Source organism: Pectinophora gossypiella, chromosome 6 (genome assembly GCF_024362695.1).
Source record: "Pectinophora gossypiella chromosome 6, ilPecGoss1.1, whole genome shotgun sequence".
NCBI classification, from domain to species: Eukaryota; Metazoa; Arthropoda; class Insecta; order Lepidoptera; family Gelechiidae; genus Pectinophora; species Pectinophora gossypiella.
Genome location: NC_065409.1, coordinates 8,798,005 through 8,806,078, shown reverse-complemented (window position 1 = coordinate 8,806,078; position 8,074 = coordinate 8,798,005).

Sequence of the window (8,074 nt, the reverse complement as noted above, 5' to 3'; positions counted from 1 at the left end):
ACATTATGATATATAATTATGTATATAGACTTAGTTAAATAGTTTTTCGACAACAAATCCTGAGGTGATTTTGCAGTCCACTATTGTACACTCAGGACAAACATGGCCGTAAAAAAACCCTAGGACAGAGTTTGATAGAACTTTGCCAGAATCATAGGACAAGTATAAGCTATCATTACATGCAAGTCTCACCAGTGGAGGTTCTTGGACCAAGGTCCAAGTTGCTGATAAGCTTATATGCAATACCGTAATGACTTGCTAATGATGACGATTTCTTGCAATAGGCAATAGCTTAGGCGGTCTCTATCGGAGAGGTGTCTATTTATTTTTCTTGTTATTATCACTCAGATCAAATTCCGGAAGCAATATAAAAAAAATCGGTAAGATACTTTTGGAAGGGGTAAAAGGCATGAAACTTGAACTTAGCTACCGAGAAACAATGGCGCTGCAGATATAAATTGACTATAATTCGCTTACAAAAAGATTTTTTTTTGTTTTTTTTTATGTTTCGGATTCTGGAAAAGATCCTCTTTAAAATAATATACAATATGATACATAATTATTTATGTAAGTAGACTTAGTTATCCCGCAACAAATCTTGAGCCGACTTTAGCTCCCGCTGTATTTTATCACATTTTTAGCCAGGACAAACATGGCCGTAAAAAAAGAACCCCGGGACAGAATCTGATAGAACTTTGCCAGATTCATAGAGAAAGCATAAGCTTTCATTACATATAAGTCTCATCAGTGGAGGTTCTTGGACCAGATTCGCCCATTCTCCTTTGTGATTACGTCGAGTGCTTAACAGGTGTAAATGTAATTGGGAGCGCGCGGGGGCCGCGGGGGCGCGGTGGGGGCGCCGGTCACGGTCGAGGCCGCGGCCTTGACACGCGGGCCCCGCGCGCTCGCCCCACGCCCGCAACCACCCGCATTGTCAAATCCCGCCTTCTACTTCCTATGTTAAAGGCGGACCTTTTATATCTTCCTTAAAAATGTATATTCTTTTTTCAAGAAATCTGGGCAATAAATGTTTTCTTTTTATTCATAATCATAATCATTTATTCGCAATAAAAATGGTATTACAGTCAATGATATTAATGGTATGGTGGTGGTGGTAATGGTGTCATCACAGAAGACATACAATAGAGGCTACAATGGGCGCACAATTATGTAGTTTCCTAGGTCAAAGATAAATTGTGAAGTTCTGATTTAATACTACATAAAAACAGATTTAAACATGACAAAAAACGTTTTATTTTTTCTGTTTAACTTATTATGTTTTTAATTTTAATAAACAAAAATATAATAATATAACAAGTGCGTCATTTTGTCATGTTTTTCTACGACGTCACATGTTGTTTTGACGTTTAGTAAAAGGTAATGGATTTGACTAGTGGGAAACTACCCTAATGTACGTTTCGTTTTATGCATATATATAATATAGGTACTTAAATGAAAATAGGGATGAAACTTTTTCACCAAGTAAAAGCTGAAACTGAAAGAAAAGTTTCTAGTAAGTACATATATTATGTAATTAATTAATTATTAAATGGGCTCTATATAAGATAAGCTTAGAAAGAGAGTTTAGTACGTGCTTTTAGAAGAGTAAGAAGTATTAATGTAAAAGTTATAAAATCTAAGTAAGAAATTCATTTTATTCTATATTACTAAAATGCGTAGTGGTTTGGGGTGTGGATCGATCCTCGCCGCCATGATTGTTCTACGCTACGCTGCGTTCTTATTAGATTTTCTCGTCTGAGTTTCCGGGAACCACCATTATCATATTTTACTAGAAAATAATTATTAAAGGTACCTAAAATAAAAACTAATGTTTTGTTATTCATACTTACAGTGGAGCAATGTCTAGCAACTTATATGTTCTATACGCCCTCCCGGTTGAGCAATGGGATGTATTACATTGGGCTGTTTATTATGTTCTTATGTATGTAAGTATGTAATAAATGAATCATAACAATGAAACGATCGGGAAATTAGACTTAGTTACTTTAAAAAAGTAGTTATTTAGTAAATTGAATGTAGGTATATCGTTGAATTGTGGAAGTTTTCAGGAAAAATAAGTGGCGGAGAAGAGCGCTTATAACTAAACTGCTAGGTTTTGTTCCAAAAATTCACTTACGTGTTTTCACTGTGAGGCGACGATAATACATTATAAAAGGAAGTTTGTCCTGTTTCAGTTCGGAATAATTTCAGTAATTCGTGATTGAATTTGCATGTTATGTTTACTGATATAGTCTACATGGTGTACATTTCTCAAACTAGATATACTTACTTAAGTTTTTTTTTTGACGTGACTTATTGTAAGTACCTACATTTGCCGCAGACTATACTTATAGTATATAGGGATTTCCAGCCAAGTAGTTGTTCCGCCAAGTATTTAATGCCATCTGCAGCAAATCTACAATAAGTCACGTCAAAAAAAGAAGATAAAAAAGGTAAAACTTATTCCGAGGTGAAATCGTGTAGACTCTGTATATTAATTCATTTCTTTTTCAGTATTTCGTTTCACAAAAGAGGCCCTTTTCAGTTTAGATCTTTACAAAGTCTATTTATTACAAATTCTTGGAACGTGGACTGCCCTGTAGGATCTCTTAACGATACGAACCTGATACATAACATCATCATAATGTTATAACATCATAGTGTTATAAGATTCAGGGCTTACATTGCAGTACCACAGGTTAGAATCCCGTCTCGGGCTCTAAACCACTGAATTCGACTTTTATGAGTTTGATAATTGGGTATTTGACTGGGTCAAAGATAAATTATAAAATGCTTATCTAGAAATAGAAGTCAGTCTAAGATGATCAAACATTAATTTCATTTTACTTTTCGACTTATTTTCGAATTTTATTTATGAATTAAGTAACAATGAGTACGACGTTTGACCGCTTTTATTGATGACGTCACAGAACAGTATTCCCATACAATCTCCAAAGAAAGCTTCCGTTTTGATGTTTCGTGTCAAGTAGCCTATTAATATCACGTGGTTAATGGCCATAGGCTCGCCACCTATTACATGGGGCTTAAACATAGCTGGCGAGGAGTACAAGTAGGTATCTATATGTTATACACTTCTGCTTACCCCTTTGGGGATCACTTTAAACTACAGCGGAGTCTGTACGGTTATAGGTACTGGTTGAAACCACGCATAAGGCAACCCGCTGCTCAGAGCTTACCATGTTTAAGTTTACAGATCCATACTCTGTTCATAAAAACCCGTAGACAAAGTACCTATTCTCCTTCTATGTAAAAAAATTGTTAACTTAATATAAAAATACGATATTGACTCTGTTTTCTAAAACAATCATAATTGACAACATTTAAAAAAATATTTAGGGGGTTTGTTTAACTAGATACATATTTTTTCTGATTTTATTTGAAAAACTAGGTACTTACCTAAAAACGGACGGAGCTGAATTTCAAGCATCAGAATTCCATGCCTTGATATTAAAAAAAAAAAAAACTTATCTGTCACTATTACGAGAGGTACGATTTCACGTTATCTTTCATAGTTGCTCTGCCATTGAATTATTTATAAGCGAATTGGCTAACTTATTTGTTATTTATTTATTTATTTATAAAGTACAGCTACATCACATACATAAAAACATTTTTACATTTGGATGGTTACGGTATTGTGACTAATAATATGACAATTGGGTTGTGTACTAGGTGTAAGAGGAAAACCACTGCCCTATTTTTCCCTAAAAAAGTAGCATGGAAAATGCTGCACCGACAAGAGCGTGGCTCTTAAATTGATGATGATGACTAGGTTCAAGATAAATTATAAAATTCTGGTTACTAAATAAAGACAGATCTAAAACTAACGAAAAAAATTATTTTTTTCTATTTAACTTAAGTAACTTATTTATGAATTTTAATCAAGAAAAACGTAATAATAAGTCCGACATGTTATCACGACTTTTTGACGTCACAGTGTGCTTTTTCATACAAATTACATAGTAATTTCGTGTTTTGACGTTTAGTAAAAAGTAACTGATTTGACTAGTTCGAAACTCGCCTATTACGGCGTATATAAGTTATACAATTAAAAGTAAGTAACTATTTAATAAAATTAATTGTAAGCATTAGCAGTTAAAAAATTTTGTGTGCTTTATAAACCACATCAGAAAACATATACATCCGCCGTGTAATCCTCAGACCTTATAATCGTTTCTTCAATTTGTGCAATGTTATACTTAGGATAGTTCAGTTAGTTGGTCTGTACAGTGGGATCTATATCGTTTTTGAGAAACGTAGCTTGGAAAGTGCCTCATAAAGTATATTTGATTTGATTTGATTACCAGGAAAATCGAAAAAGAACAAGCAATAACCAAAGAACACCGAACAATTGACAGTAGACGGTCTTCTTATTCAATATACTGACTGTAACTAGTTATGTATGTCATAAATAAAATAAAATAAAAATTAATAAAATATACTTACTTACATATTTCTTAAAGATTACGGAAATTCAAAGAAAAAAGAATATGGAGTTTCGTAATTAAATACTGTACCTATTTGTTACCTTAATTATCTTATATTAATTTGCATCTGATGTATATGATAGATTATTTGCAAATAAATTAATTGAATTGACATCATACACCCTTGGGGTGTACTTATAAAAAAGTACATTTTCTAAAGTAAAATATTTAGACTTAAAATTATGGAATTAAAATTATTGCTTCTATGCTGTTCTGGGAGCAAATAAAAAACATAGAAAACGTTCAGCTGCTTGTCTTCCCGGGCATGTCGTAAAAACCGACAGAGGGATTGTGTCCTCTAACATGATGGACTAATGTTATGGGCGATAGGCTGATCCCTTATCACCATAAGGTTCATCATATCCAGCTTACGACATCGTATCAACAGTGGCTGCAAGTTGTCTTTGATTACTTGTGGCTCTGCCCACACCACTAGGGATTACGGGCGTGAGTTTATGTATGTATGTAAAATTATGGAAAATATAAAAATCACACGTAGACACCGAACGTACGTTACGTAATTTTTTCATATAAGCAATAAAAAAATAACTGTTAAAAAATTTAATATTGCCAATTACATGGAAGGGAGATAAAAGAAAGGATAAACAGAGATCGATTTCAACAAGTACTTACCTAGTTAGTAGATGTGTAAAAGGCAAGAATTATCTCTTAAAACCTACAACTTGTATATTAGGGGTTTTTTTTTGTATAGGGCACGTTACCTTATTTTGTCACTGACCATTTATTATCATTGCGATCGAAAAGAAATCTAAAAAGATGATGGACGTGAGCCGGCGACTTATTGCTGCATTGTCTCAAGTATGCGACTGGTAATCGTCTTCATTAGTTCAACGAATCATTGAGTTGGTTTCCACTAGTGTTGTAATGAGCTGAATATTCGAACTTGAATCACCGAAGAATATCCATTTAAATACAGATTTTTTTCAATTAAAATAATCTGCGTTGAAACAGCAAAACTCGATTGGAGCCCAGTTCAGCCCAAGATAAATATTGAATGTATTTAAGCTAACCTAACCTAACCAAAATGGTAAAAAGGAACCCTTATAGTGAGAGCAAGCCCGTCCGGTTAAAAAACGTTTTTTTAAGTAGTAATATCAAAGTTACTTGATATGTTTTGAATTCGAGTTGAGTGAATCTGCTGGTCCACTCAATGACTGGAGTCACTAACTCACCACATAATACTCGACGTGCAACATCGCTATTGTGGACGATGGGAGCGAGTAAAAACCGCGCAGTGGCGCGGCGGATACGGGTTCCCGATGGAGAGGCCTGGCTGCGGGGCGCGAGGGGGCAGCGGGGACGGGAGTGCACCGGGACGTTGACTGTCTGGCTGCGTTATCTGCAGTTGCCCTTTCGTACGATGCACCGTGGCCCTCCTGCCACCCTGTGGGGGCAGACTGCCTGCAGCCCCCTCCAACGTTCTAGAATTTGCTATTGACCTGAAATAAGGCAGTAAACAAGATTTGGCTGGGTCGTCGAACGGACGAATGGACAACGATTTCTTGGAAATTTGAAAAGCTGGATGTTTGAGAAGAGCTTTCGTTTAGCTATAGCTGTTATATAGGCGGGTATATTTTATAGTTCATTATGTTTTATATGGCATAATAATACGAAAAGATACTTTTTGTGATACAGAAAATTTCAAAACGTAAGTTCATTTTAGATGTGGCTCAAATTGTGTTCAATACTTGTGCAGAATGGAATCGATACAGTGTAAATCTTTTAAATGGGAGTCGTTGCATGACGTTCATTTTCTGTTATATCACATTCACCGTTCTGTAAATATGTTGTGAGTGCGTCCTTCGATTACGGGCCATCATAGTAGCAATAACAATAAAGATTACACGTATGTTTTATAAAAGGATTATTTATTGTTTAGTTCGGATAAATGAACTTACCAGGGCTCATTTTAAAGTCAATTTGAAAGTTTCTCTGTGTGTAGAAGTAACTACTTATTAGCCAGCGTGTTGCTCCTGCCACTAGATATTTCTATTTAGGTAAGTACTTACCACAGTATTCCCTAGTGCAGAATATAAAAATCGGTGTTTTAAAATACAAAGTGCAGACTACAGACTAGATACTTACATGTAGAAACTTTGGGTGAAATCCCTTCCCTTTGCCTGTGATGATGATGATGAAATACTGAGATCGGGAAAGTAGGAATTAGACAGAGTCGATGAGTATCAAAATATGATGTCATTTGGTAGTCTAACGTGGATCTGTAGCACTTAAACAGCTAATAAAAAGCAAACATTTATTATTAAGAAATCTATACCTACTTATTACAAAAGAAAAAACAAATAAATAAGCAGGAAAGTAGAGATTGGGGTGCCTAAAACATACATAATTCTAAGCTCTCTTTTGTCCGTATGATAAGCGATATAATGTGATGATGCATAAATTCCTATGGGAATAATGGGTAAACCTCACAAAAGGTTGTCATCCACGTCTCGGACTAATCTTTCTAAATATTGAAAACTCTCGATAGATTTATATTTCGTTATGTAAAAATTGACGATTCAATGTGTACAACTATGTTACCTACTAAAATAAAGATATTTTTGAATTTGAATTTGAATATAAAGAATGTGTGTCAATAAATTGAATGTATAATACGTTAGAAGAAAATAAAATAAAATGATAATTAATAATTTCATATATTTATGTGGATATTTTCAGCATGGAATTTTATATTAAGTACTTTATACTTACTTTATAATCTCGTTACGTTAATTCATTTTTCTAAAAAAAACAAAATCAAAACAATTGATAATGCATTAGAATATAAAATGAAATGAAGGATTTTAAATTATTTATTTCAACTATTATATTTGTGATATGTATATGTTCAAGTACAATGAAATATCTTATTGAAATATGATGTCTACTTATTTATATTTGGTAAATATGTAGTTTCTTGAAACTGTTGATGTTAATACATTTCTTATTTATTTATTTATAAAGTACAACCACATCACATACATTAAAACATTTTACATTTATAAGGTTACGGTATTGTGACTAATATATGTATATGACAATTACGGCGTACATAACTTATACAATTAAGGGTACTTAAGTATTTAAAAATAAGGTAAAATTAAAATAACACATCAAACTTCAAAATTAGAAATTAGAAAGATAATATAAGTATAAGTAAATATAAGTAAGTAATTAATATCTGTTGAGTTTTAAATAATCTAGAATTTTTCTCATATATATATTCAGCGGATCATGGAACACATCAAGATCTATGATTTTGTTACAAAAAGAGTTGTATTTCTTCCCATCGTCTTAATATTTTAATTGTTTTATAATATGTTTGGGAAATAAAACCTTTTATTATTAACCCTTTCACGGGCAGAGACCATGAGTCATTGATGGTTCATAATTAGTAATATAACACCTTGGAATCGGAACACCATTAGACGTTCTGTCCTTGAAAGTGTTAATATTATTTATGTGTGTCAATATCATATTGGTGTTTTGACGTGATATACAAAGGTAATGTATGATAACAGGGTGGCTCTATGTATGTAAGTTGC